Source organism: Pogoniulus pusillus, unplaced genomic scaffold, assembly GCF_015220805.1.
Source record: "Pogoniulus pusillus isolate bPogPus1 unplaced genomic scaffold, bPogPus1.pri scaffold_47_arrow_ctg1, whole genome shotgun sequence".
Classification (NCBI taxonomy): domain Eukaryota; kingdom Metazoa; phylum Chordata; class Aves; order Piciformes; family Lybiidae; genus Pogoniulus; species Pogoniulus pusillus.
The window spans coordinates 366009-377814 of NW_026974707.1; positions in this window are offsets into that span (position 1 = coordinate 366009).

Below are 11806 nucleotides of genomic sequence, written 5' to 3' on the forward strand. Positions count from 1 at the left end.
TTCTGTTATCGCTCCTAGGTTCCAACGTCTCCAGCTTAGTTAGCTCTGACACACCCTGCTCTGCCATTGCACAGTGACATATTCTCATTTTCTCATATTCTTATATTTTGCTTTGCCATTCTTTTATTGACACAGGTACCATTTTTCACAACCTGTTCCAAGAGGAATATCATCAGGCTCATGTGTGCCATGATCTCCATAAAGCACTTCCTTCACAGCAAACTCCTTCAGAAGCTTCATTCCCTGCTCAATGGTGTTCCACTTCTTGGCAGCCCATGGCAGATCATCTCGGGAAGGATATCTCATAGCCACAGCCAACAGAAGGCGTGTCCACAAGCTAACCTTACCAAGAGGACTTGCTAGGTATTTGTCCACTCCACTCTCCTTGGTGAGTGGTCCCATCTGCTTGGCAGACTTGTCTCCTACCTGCAGGGCATTAGCACCAATGCCATGGCATCTCACCAGCCATCTTAAGAATGGCTCACCTGATTCCCTTGAGTATTCCTTTCTAAATTCCCTGACCTCTCTGAGAGGATCGTTGGAGTCCTGGATGTCATCCTCCTCCTCTTCCTGTTGTTGTCCCTGGCCTAGAAACAGAACCTTCCTCATAGCACTCTTAAACTCATTGGAACCATCCTCTTTCTTGGCAGCCAACCTCACAGCGCTCTTCTCATTTGAGTACGGAGACCTCAGCATGTTTGCAAGGTCTCGCTGACTACCTGCTTCCTCTTCCTCCTCTTGCTGATCACCAGAGGTCCCCTCTCTTACATCCTCCTTTGAGTCATACTTGGCTTTTGCCTTAGCAGGTGCCAAAAAGGCCTGCACTGCAACAGACTTTGATGTGTCTGCTGGAGGGTTTGAATCATTGGGAGTCTGGCCTGGGGTCTGTGAGTTCAGATCTGCCTTACAGCTAACAGGGTTTTGGTCTGCTGGCTGGGAATTCGAACTGGCTGAGCTGGTGTTATCAGGAACATTCTGATTTTGAGCCTGTACTCCCGGGACGCCTGCCAAACCTGGTGCATTATCTTTGTTTTTATTCCTGCCAGGAACACTGGCAGCCTTCCCAGAATCTAAAGAGGGGGGTATAGTAACTGGTGGTTGAGACGCTGAGCTGCTCGCTTTTAAAACAGAAACCTTTCTATTTCTTACAGGCAGTACATTTGAATTTTTCACACATAGTGCCAAAATTAATATGAAAATTAAACCCATAAGACATAGATTGAAAATTGAGAGTAGAGACACAGTTTTACATGAGCAACCACCTAAACAATCATCTGGCATCCCAGTTCTGGGGTGAATTACCCTCATCAGGGCTGTAGTTAAAGCAGTATTTTGATTGCTTGTAATATTATTGACAAGTGCCCCTGTAATGTTACTGGTAAGATTTTCAGTGACATTAAAACAAGCATAAACAAGAATGAAATCACTCCAGGACCAAAAAACGTCTGAAACTTTAGCTTTAGCCTTCTTATAAGCTAAATTAAGAAAATAAGCAACAATTTGGGCTTTTATCCAATAAAATGCCAAAAAACATAAGCCAGACCAGATAAGAGCGCCCCCCAAATACAATAGCTGCTTTACTAGCTTCATTCTGATTCCCAGATTTAATTAACAGTCACTCAAATGAATTTGCCCCACGTTGGGTGCCAAATAAAAGATGTGGTGGCTTGGCTGTTACCCACCCCACACACACTTTTAGAAATGCCCCAGCTAACTCAGACGGGCTCTGGGAATATAAATGAAGCTATTTATTTACAGCTAGCACAATATACAAGCAGCTATTTACAATATATACAGTTATATACAGAAATATACAAGTTAAAAGTAATACAGAAGCACAACTCCCCTCCCAGAAACCTGAGTCCCCAGGAGGAGCTCTCAACCACCCCTGCACCCTCCCCCTACCCCTCTCAACCTTACCCCAGTTCTCAGGAAGAAAAAAGGTGCAGCCAAGAGGTTAAGAAGCAAGGTTAGTGGCAGCAAGGTTAAGGAGATGTGGCTCGGTCTGAAGCCAAAAGCAGAGTGAGAAAATGGCAAAAGTTATCTAATGTTTACCCTTCTTGTTCCCATAGCTCTCAGCGAGACTGTGAGGGAAGGAGACACAACCATTGTTTTCATTTCACAGCCTATCATCTATTTTTTTTTCTCATCAAAACATTCTAGCCTGCTTCAAACTAGCACATCAGGGGACAAAGTACCTAGAGTGGATTACATATACCCATTGTGCAAACAGTATACAACCATATTACCTTAGGTAGATTGTTTCATGCTATACAAATGCAATAACTATGCATGTAACCATCATGAATATTAGGTTATACAAACTGTACATGAACAATATATATATAACCATATTCTAAACAAAGGTGAAGTAGATCAGCTTCTGTGTCCACCTCACTGACAACAAAATGGCTTTATTGTACATTTCAAACATCTGCAGGGAAACAAATTTACTTTAATATGTGAAAGCACTTTTAAACAGTCAGAAATCAGGAATTATCCATCATGCACTTATGCGGTGTGTTTTCCTGTTTACGTCGGTGGCTTCCCATGCATATAACCCTCTCGGTTTAGCTAGGGTCATGGGCATGACTCCAATTGAAGGTAAATTCACTAGTACTGGTTGACCCACCTGTAACTTGGTGAGTACTGAGATTTCTGTTTGGGCCCACCTGGCATGTGGTTAGTATACCCCACTGGTTCAGCAGCAAAGAATGCCTTAATTTTCGGACTGCCATAGTTCCCCCACCTGTTGTTCACAGTGGAAACTGCATGAGGTAGACGTTTGTCCCAGTTGCCATTTGAGATATTGGCATGTTTTTTGTTCAGGCCATTTGTCCTCTCGACAATGCCATTATCCTGGGGGTACTAGAGGATATGGAATACCCATCTAACCCCCTCACCTTTAGCCCAGTCTTGCACTGATAATGCGGTGAAGCATGGTCTGTTGTCACTCTGGATACACTCAGGTATTGCCAAAATGCTGAACCACTGTCTCAGAGCCTCAATGGTTTGAGCACCTGTGGCAGTACTGGTGGCTGTAGCCATAACCAAGCCTGAAACAACTTCCACCCCCACCAGTATGTATCTCTTTCCATGTGAGGGCCTGAGCGGACCCACATAGTCAATTTGTGTGCTAGTTTGAAGCAAGCTAGAATGTTTTGGTAAAAGAACTAGATAATGGGCAGTGAAATGAAAAACAATTGATGTCAACTTCTCTCACAGTCACGCTGAGAACTCTGGGAAGAAGAAGTAAACTTTCTCCATTTTGTTTCTCACTCTTGCTTTTGCCTTAGACCGAGACACATCTTTCTAACATCACTGCTTGCTAACCCTGCTCCCTAACCTCTTGGCTGCACCTCTCTTCTTCCTGAGAACTGGGGTAAGGTTGAGAGGGGCCGGGGGAGGTGTTGGGGTGGTTTGAGAGCCCCTCCTGGGGACTCAGGTTTTGGGAGGGGAGTTGTGCTTTTGTATTGTTTATCCTTTGTATATTTCTGTATATAATTGTATATAACTGTATATATTGTAAATAGCTGCTTGTAAATTCTGCTAGCTGTAAATAAATTGCTTCATCTATATTCCCAGGGTCCGTCTGAGTTAGCTGGGTACCTACACAGTGTGGGGGGGGCGGGGTAACCCCCAAACCATCACATTTTTAATTGGCTTTCCCAACGTGGGGCTAGAGATATTTGAGTGATTGGAAATTAGCTCTGGGAATTAAGATGAAGCTAATCAAGCAGCTATTGTACTTGGTGGGGATTTTTGTGTGGCCTGTTATCTGGTTTTTTGTGTACAACTGGATCAAAGATCAAATTGGTTATTTCTTGCTTCATGTAGTTTTTAAGAAGGTCAAAGCTAAGCTTTCAAGCATGTTCTGGAGCTGGGGTGATTTTATTCTTGGTTATGTTGGTTTTAGTGTCACTGAGAATATTACTAGTGATATTACAAGAGTTTTTGTCAATAATGTGACAATCAATCAAAATTCTGCTTTATCTACTGCTCTCATGAGGGTCATCCAGCCCCAAAGTAAAATGCTAAATCCCTGCAAGGATTTCTACTCGAAACAGAGCATGGCAGGGTTGCTGGGCATTATACTGGCTCTTGAAGTTTTAAATTTCATATTAATTTTGGTATTATTTGTGAGAAATTCAAAACCAGCTTCTGTAAGAACTAGGAAAAATTCTGTGTCTCAGAAGCAGACTCTTTCACAGCAAAACAAGGGAATACAGTTATCGGCGTCCCCCTTGCCAGCCTCTGCCCCTCCTTCTCCAAGTGCTGGGAACACGGCCAATGTTCCTGCCAATAACAGAAACAATGATAAGGATAGCAAAAACAACGGGCAGAGTTTGGCAGGAATCCCAGGAGCACAGGCAAGTACCCAAAATCAGAATGTTCCTAGCAAAAATGAAAACACGTCAGGGTTGGCAGGCATCCCAGGAGGACAGGCAAATAATAACACTACTAATGCGGGTAACGCTAGCCCAGTCAGCCCAAATCCTAATGACACCAGCTCAGCCAATTTGAACCCTCAGCCAGCAGACCAGAACCAAAATCCTCCTGTTAAAAGCAAGGCAGATCTGAACTCACAAGCTCCAAGTCAGACCTCCAATAATTCAAACCCTCCAGGTCAGACCCCTAATAATACAAACCCTCCAGCAGACACATCCAAGTCTGTTGCTGTTCAGGCCTTTCTGGCAGCTGCTAAGGCAAAATCTAAGACAAAGAGTGGTTCGCAGGAGGATGTAAGAGAGGGGACCTCTGGTGATCAGCAGCAAGAAGAGGAGGAGGAGATAGTTAGTCTGCGAGACCTTGTAGATACGCTGAGACAACAATACTCAAGTGAGAGGAGCGCTGTGAGGTTAGCTGCTAAGAGAGAGGATGGTTCCAATGAGTTTAGGAGTGCTATGAGGAAGGTTCTGTTAGACCCAGTACCACCAGATCAACAACAGGAAGAGGAGGTGGAAGATGACATCCAGGGCTCCAAGGATCCTCTCAGAGAGGTCAGGGAAGTTAGGAAGGAATACTCAAGGGAATCAGGACAGCCAAGCCTAAGTTGGCCAGTGAGATGCCGTGGCATTGGTGCTAATGCCCTGCAGGTAGGAGACAAGTCTGCCAAGCAGCTGGGACCACTCACTAAGGAGAGTGGAGTGGACAAACACCTAGCAAGTCCTCTTGGTAGGGTTAGCTTGTGGACACGCCTTCTATTGGCTGTGGCTATGAGATATCCTTCCCGAGATGATTTGCCATGGGCTGCCAAGAAGTGGAACACCGTTGAGCAGGGAATGAAGCTTCTGAAGGAGTTTGCTGTGAAGGAAGTGCTTTATGGAGATCATGGTACTCATGAGCCTGATGATATTCCTTTGGGAACAGGTCTCATGAAGAAGCTGATTAAGCTTGCTCCTTCATCCTATGCTAACATCTTGGCCAGCAAGTTCCTATCGAGGAGTGATAATGGAAGATCTTTCACTGTTGGTGAATTCACTGACCAGCTCAGGCAGATTGAGGACAGCTTGTCACATTCTGGCCTAATCTCTGCCATAGAAACTATGACTTCTGAAATAAAGAGCATGAAAGATGGTTTTGAGAATACCATGAAAGAACTGAAGGAGGACCTTACAACCTCAATTTCCAATCTGGTAAAGGATACCATTCCTGCATCATCTGAATGGATGCATGTTTCTGCAATCAGGAACAGACGCCCACCAACTTCAAGGCAATTCCAGCACAGGAGGAGACAAATTCCACCCAGACAGCAGCAATCACGTGTGTCACTGTGGATACTTCTGCGTGACACATACGGGGAGAACATGAACAAATGGGATGGTAAACCTACTTCAGCTCTTTCAAAGAGGGTCAGGGATCTGCAGAGTGGCAGAAACAGAGGCAATAATGCCAGGAAAGTAGCTGTCACTTCTACAGCTCCTGAGAGCAACTGCAATTGTTCCAACAGTTGCAATTCCTCTCACAACAACACCAATCACTGTGTACACCCTACATGCCATGTTCAGCATTAGGGGTGCCCTGCCTCCAGCCAGGAGGAGGAAAGGGATAGTGGAGAGAACCAAATCTATTGGAATGTATTCATTAGGTGGCCTGGCAGTTCAAGAGTTCGGAAATACAGGGCTTTAGTTGACACAGGTGCTCAGTGTACTTTATTGCCGTCAAATTGTAAGGGGACAGAGTCCATATCTATCTTTGGAATTACTGGTGGATCTCAAGAGTTAACTAAGATACAGGCTGAGATCAGTTCAACTGGTAAAGAGTGGAAGACACATACTATTGTAACTGGTCCTGATGCGCCTTGCATTCTGGGAATTGACTTTTTGAGACAAGGTTGTTTCAAAGATCCTAAGGGTCATAAATGGGCTTTTGGAATAGCATCTGTAGAGATTGAGGATGATAAATTGAAATTGTCCATTAGACCTGAACTTTCAGATGAATCTGCAGTTGTGGGACATCATGGCATAGAGGACCTGGAAGTGCCAATTGCAACTCAAACTGTTCATCATAGGCAGTACAGAACTAACCGTGACTCTTTGTTGCCCATTCATCAGCTGATTCGTCAACTGGAGAGTCAGGCTGTCATCGAGAAAGCTCATTCACCTTTCAACAGTCCCATCTGGCCTGTGCGTAAACCTACGGGCGACTGGAGACTGACAGTTGATTTTCGTGCCCTCAACGAGGTGACGCCACCCATGAGTGCAGCTGTGCCGGACATGCTGGAACTCCAGTACGAGCTGGAATCAAAGGAGGCTAAATGGTATGGAACCATAGACATTGCTAATGCTTTCTTCTCTATTCCCATAGCAAAGGAGTGCAGGCCTCAGTTTGCATTCACCTGGAGAGGAATCCAGTACCAGTTCAATCGTTTCCCTCAGGGGTGGAAACACAGCTCAACCATCTGTCACTCAGTCATCCACAATGCACTGGAGAAAGGTAAAGCTCCAGAGCACAGACAGTTCATTGACGACATCACTGTGTGGGGCCAAACTGCTGAGGAAGTCTTCAAGAAAGGTAACAAAATCATTGACATTCTGTTGCAAGCAGGTTTTGCCATTAAGAGAGACAAGGTCAAAGGACCTGCCAAAGAAATTCAGTGTCTGGGAGTGCGGTGGCAGGATGGTCGCCGTTACATTCCTCCGGATGTGATCAACAAAGTCTCTACCATGGCAGTTCCCACCAGTAAGAAGGACACACTTTCTTTTCTTGGTGTGGTGGGATTTTGGAGGCTACACATTCCTGGTTTCAGTCACATTGTCAAACCTCTGCATGATGTGACTCGTAAGAGAAACAATTTCGAGTGGGGACTTGAACAACAAGCAGCCTTGGATCAAATCAAACGAGAAGTAGTCCATGCAGTGGGCTTGGGACCTGTGACATCTGGTCTGGACATTAAGAACATTCTGTACACAGCTGCCAGTGACAATGGTCCAACTTGGAGTCTCTGGCAGAGAGCTCCAAATGAGACACGTGGTCGTCCACTTGGTTTCTGGGGACATTGCTACAGAGGTTCAGAGACAAATTACACCCCAACAGAGGAAGAGATACTAGCAGCCTATGAAGGAGTGAAAGCAGCTTCTGAAGTGATTGGAACTGAGTCACAATTGCTTTTAGCTCCTAGACTGCCAGTTCTTAACTGGATGTTCAAGGGGAAAGGTTCATCACCACATCATGCCACAGATGCAACCTGGTCTAAATGGATGGCTTTGATAACCCAACGAGCATGAATGGGTAATCTTGACCGACCTGGTCTGGTGGAGGTGATCACCAACTGGCCGGAAGGCACAGACTGTTCCAAACCTCCAGAGGAGAAAATAACTTGTGCTGAGGAAGCTCCTCCCTATGGTGATCTCTCTGATCAGGAAAAGAACTATGCTTTGTTCACAGATGGTTCCTGTCGTCTTGTTGGGAACAAGCGAATATGGAAGTCAGCAGTCTGGAGTCCAACCAGGAGAGTTACCGAAACGAAAGATGGAGAAGGAGAATCCAGTCAGTTCGCTGAGGTAAAAGCTGTTCAACCTGCGCTTGATGTGGCTGAACGTGAGAATTGGCCTATCCTTTACCTCTACACCGACTCGTGGATGGTAGCCAATGCTCTATGGGGTTGGCTAAAGGACTGGAAGAAGAATGGTTGGCAGAGGAAAGGAAAGCCTATTTGGTGTGCTGATCTATGGCAGGACATTGATGCACGGCTGGAGAAAACTCCAGTGAAGGTGTGGCACGTAGATGCACACATGCCTAAGAGCAGAGCCACTGAGGAACATCAACATAACCAGCAGGCAGATCAAGCTGCTAAGATTGCTCAAGTTGATACCAACTCTGATCTTGACATTGACCTTGATTGGAAACACCAAGGTGAGCTGTTCTTAGCTCGGTGGGCCCATGACTCATCTGGACATCAAGGCAGAGATGGAACATACCGATGGGCTCGTGATAGGTCAATTGACTTGTCCATGGACGCTATCACCCAAGTCATCTATGACTGTGACATCTGTCCTGCTATTAAGCAGGCTAAGCGAATCAAGCCCTTATGGTATGGTGAGAGATGGTCAAAGTACAAGTATGGTGAAGCCTGGCAGATTGACTACATCACTTTACCTCGATCTCGTTCTGGCAAGCAGTATGTGCTAACGATGGTAGAAGCCAGCACTGGATGGTTGGAAACCTATGCAGTTCCACATGCTACTGCACGTAACACCATTGTTGGTTTGGAGAGACAGATCATGTGGAGACATGGAACTCCAGAGAGAATCGAGTCAGACAATGGTACTCATTTCAAGAACAATCTTGTGAGAAACTGGGCCAAAGAGCATGGTATTGAATGGATCTATCACATACCCTACGATGCACCAGCTTCAGGGAAGATTGAACGCTACAACGGTTTGCTGAAAACCACCCTAAAAGCCATGGGGGGTGGAACTCTAAAAAACTGGGACAAACATTTAGCACAAGCTACCTGGTTGGTAAATAGTAGAGGTTCAGTAAACAGAGCAGGACCTGCACAATCAGACTTGGTCCAAACAGTAGACGGTGATAAAGTTCCTGTTGTACGTGAGAAGAATCTGTTAGAGAAAACTGTTTGGGTATTTTCTCCTTCGGGTGAAGGGAAACCTGTCTGAGGGGTGGTTTCTGCTGAAGGTCCTGGTCATACATACTGGGTAATGCAGGAGAATGGTGAAATCCAGTGTATTCCACAGAGAAATTTAACCTTAGCTGAGAGAGTTTAAATTCAAGCTGTTAGGAGTTTTCTGTTCTAGGTAACATCGGCACCCAACACTGAGAGAATCTATGATAGAATCTACAGTATGTGAGCACGAACCCAACATCACCTGAGAGTCCCTGTTCTGAGCTTTTGAATCACCTACATCTGATTGAAGTGTGAACTGAACTTGTATATATTTCCCACTCAGAGTACCTCAGCTCAGTCTCTTTGAATGCTGTGGATGAAAATAGGAGAGCTCTACTAGGGCCATTGGGTCCCTTCTGGAATATCTCACAGTATGAGACATGTTCTGAAAAGCCCCATTCAGCCCTTAGGGCATCTTGTGGGTGCAGAGGCCCCAGTTTCTGATAAGCCTTCAATTCATCTTTGAGAACTTTCAGGCTCTCAGTGTGTCGTGGGGTCCAGTCCCAGACTTTATGCTTTTTAAGCACATCATAGAGGTGACAGGTGATTACGGAGAAGCCTGGAATGTGTTTTCTCCAGTAACCTAAGGTGCCCAGCAGCTGCTGCAGCTCCTTCCTGTTACTGGGTGTTTGGCCTTTCTCATGTTCTCTAAAGCATCCCCTGGCACTGATACTGCACCTGCTATCCACCAGGATCCAAGGAATTTGACTTCCTGGCTTGGGCCCTGACATTTATCTCATGGAATGGTTAGCCCCTGCTTGGTTAATAATTTCCAGATGGCCCTGGCTACTGACCCTACCTGTTCTTTGTTATTTCCTCCCACTACGATGTCATCAATGTAATGATAGACGCTGACATCTTTTGGTATCTGGATGGTGCTTAGCAGGGCTGCTAGTGTGTTGTGTGCTATGGTGGCACTGTGTTTGTATCCTTGTGGAAGGCTGTTAAAAGTGTATTGGATACCTTGCCAGCTGAAGGTGAACTGTGCCTTGTCCTCCTCCCTCATCAGTACCATGAAGAACATGTCCTTTACGTCCATGGTGGCCATCCAGGTGTGGGATGCTGCTTGAATTGCTGTTACTGTGGAGGTTAAACTTGGAACGGCAGCCGTGAAAGGAAGGGTGTTGCTGTTGAGTTTCCTAAAATCTATGGTGAGCCTCCACCGACCATTTGGCTTGCAGACTGGCCAGGTTGGTGAATTATACGGGGAGTGAGTTCTTGCAATGATTTTCCTTTTCTCCTCTTCCTCAGTAATGCCTTGCCTGGCTGCTGCTGGCAACAGGTATTGTGCAACACAAGTTATGTTTGATTTTGGCAGTGGGGGAGCAGTCTGCAAAGTGCAAATATGAGCTAATTTTACTCCCTTTGTCCTTACCCCATAAGAGCCAAAGCTCCATAGTGTGACATCAGGAAGACGCCATCTCTTACCAGCCAGGACATCAAATCCCACAATATTCTCTGGATAAGAGCCTAAGGCAACTTCTACTATGGTGCTCTGATTGTCACCTGGTAGCCACAGCCTTATTTTAGCCAGGTGTCAGGTGTCAGGGAGCCCTGTGACACCCATTATCTTTACCTTTTTCCTTGATGGCAGGATTCTTAGGCATTTTGCCAGTTGCACATTCAGCACAGTAATTTCTGCACCTATATCTATGAGGAACTTTATGGCATTCCTATCTGGTCCTGTGGGAGTCATGATAAAAGGTTCTGGGTTGTCAGACCATTGGCAGGCATTAACAAAGCAATGAATGAGGCCCGGAGCACTCACTGCTGTTTTTAGGTTTTTTTTTGACTTGTTCCCAGTACCCTGCTGGCCAGGAACAAAAGGATGGTCTGTTTTATCAGAGGAGGCAGCTCTGGGGCTCTTGATGCAGTTCCCTTTTGCCTCATCTCTATCAAGGATGTTATTAGATTGGTTTATAAGTATGTCAATTATTTTGTCAAATCCCCTTTTCGAGTAGTCAAATTCAGATCTCTCCATGCATTCTCCTGGGCCCCTTTTTGGCAGATCATGGGGTTTTATCCCGTATTGTGCATTCTGCCTGTGGTAGGAATTCTGCCCCCTAGGTTTCCCCATGTAACGGCGGTTCAGCTCTGGGCTTCCCTTTGGGCTGCCTCTTGGGCTCACGGGGAACGCAGTTGGGGACGCTCTGGCGTAGTGCACTTCCAGTTTCTTACCACACGGAGCTGCCATGTGGCTGCCTTTTGATCCCATATACTATTTCTTGTGGGAGGATCTTGGTGAGAGCACTGGATTAGAATAACCCAGGTCCCAACCCTTCGTGGATAACTCCTCTAATAATTCTTCCTGCAGTGAACCAGATCTCACGGAGAAGTGTCGGGGTCCGGAGGCGAGACGCGGATCAGGGTACTGAAGAGTCGACACAGCAACTTCTATGCATCAGTACAATTTTATTAGGGTAGTGCAGTGTCTTATATAGTGCTCAGAGGAGGTGTACCCAGTCAAGCTTTTGAATCACCTACATCTGAGATAACCGGAATGAAGTGCGAACTGAACTTGTATTGTTTTAGTGTAAATATTGGTGTAGATTAGATCAGATAATTCTCAGCGATACACTGAGCGAAGTAGACAGGGGTGGATTGTGCTAGTTTGAAGCAGGCTAGAATGTTTTGGTGAGAGAAAGTAGATAATTGGCTGTGAAAGGAAAACAATGGTGA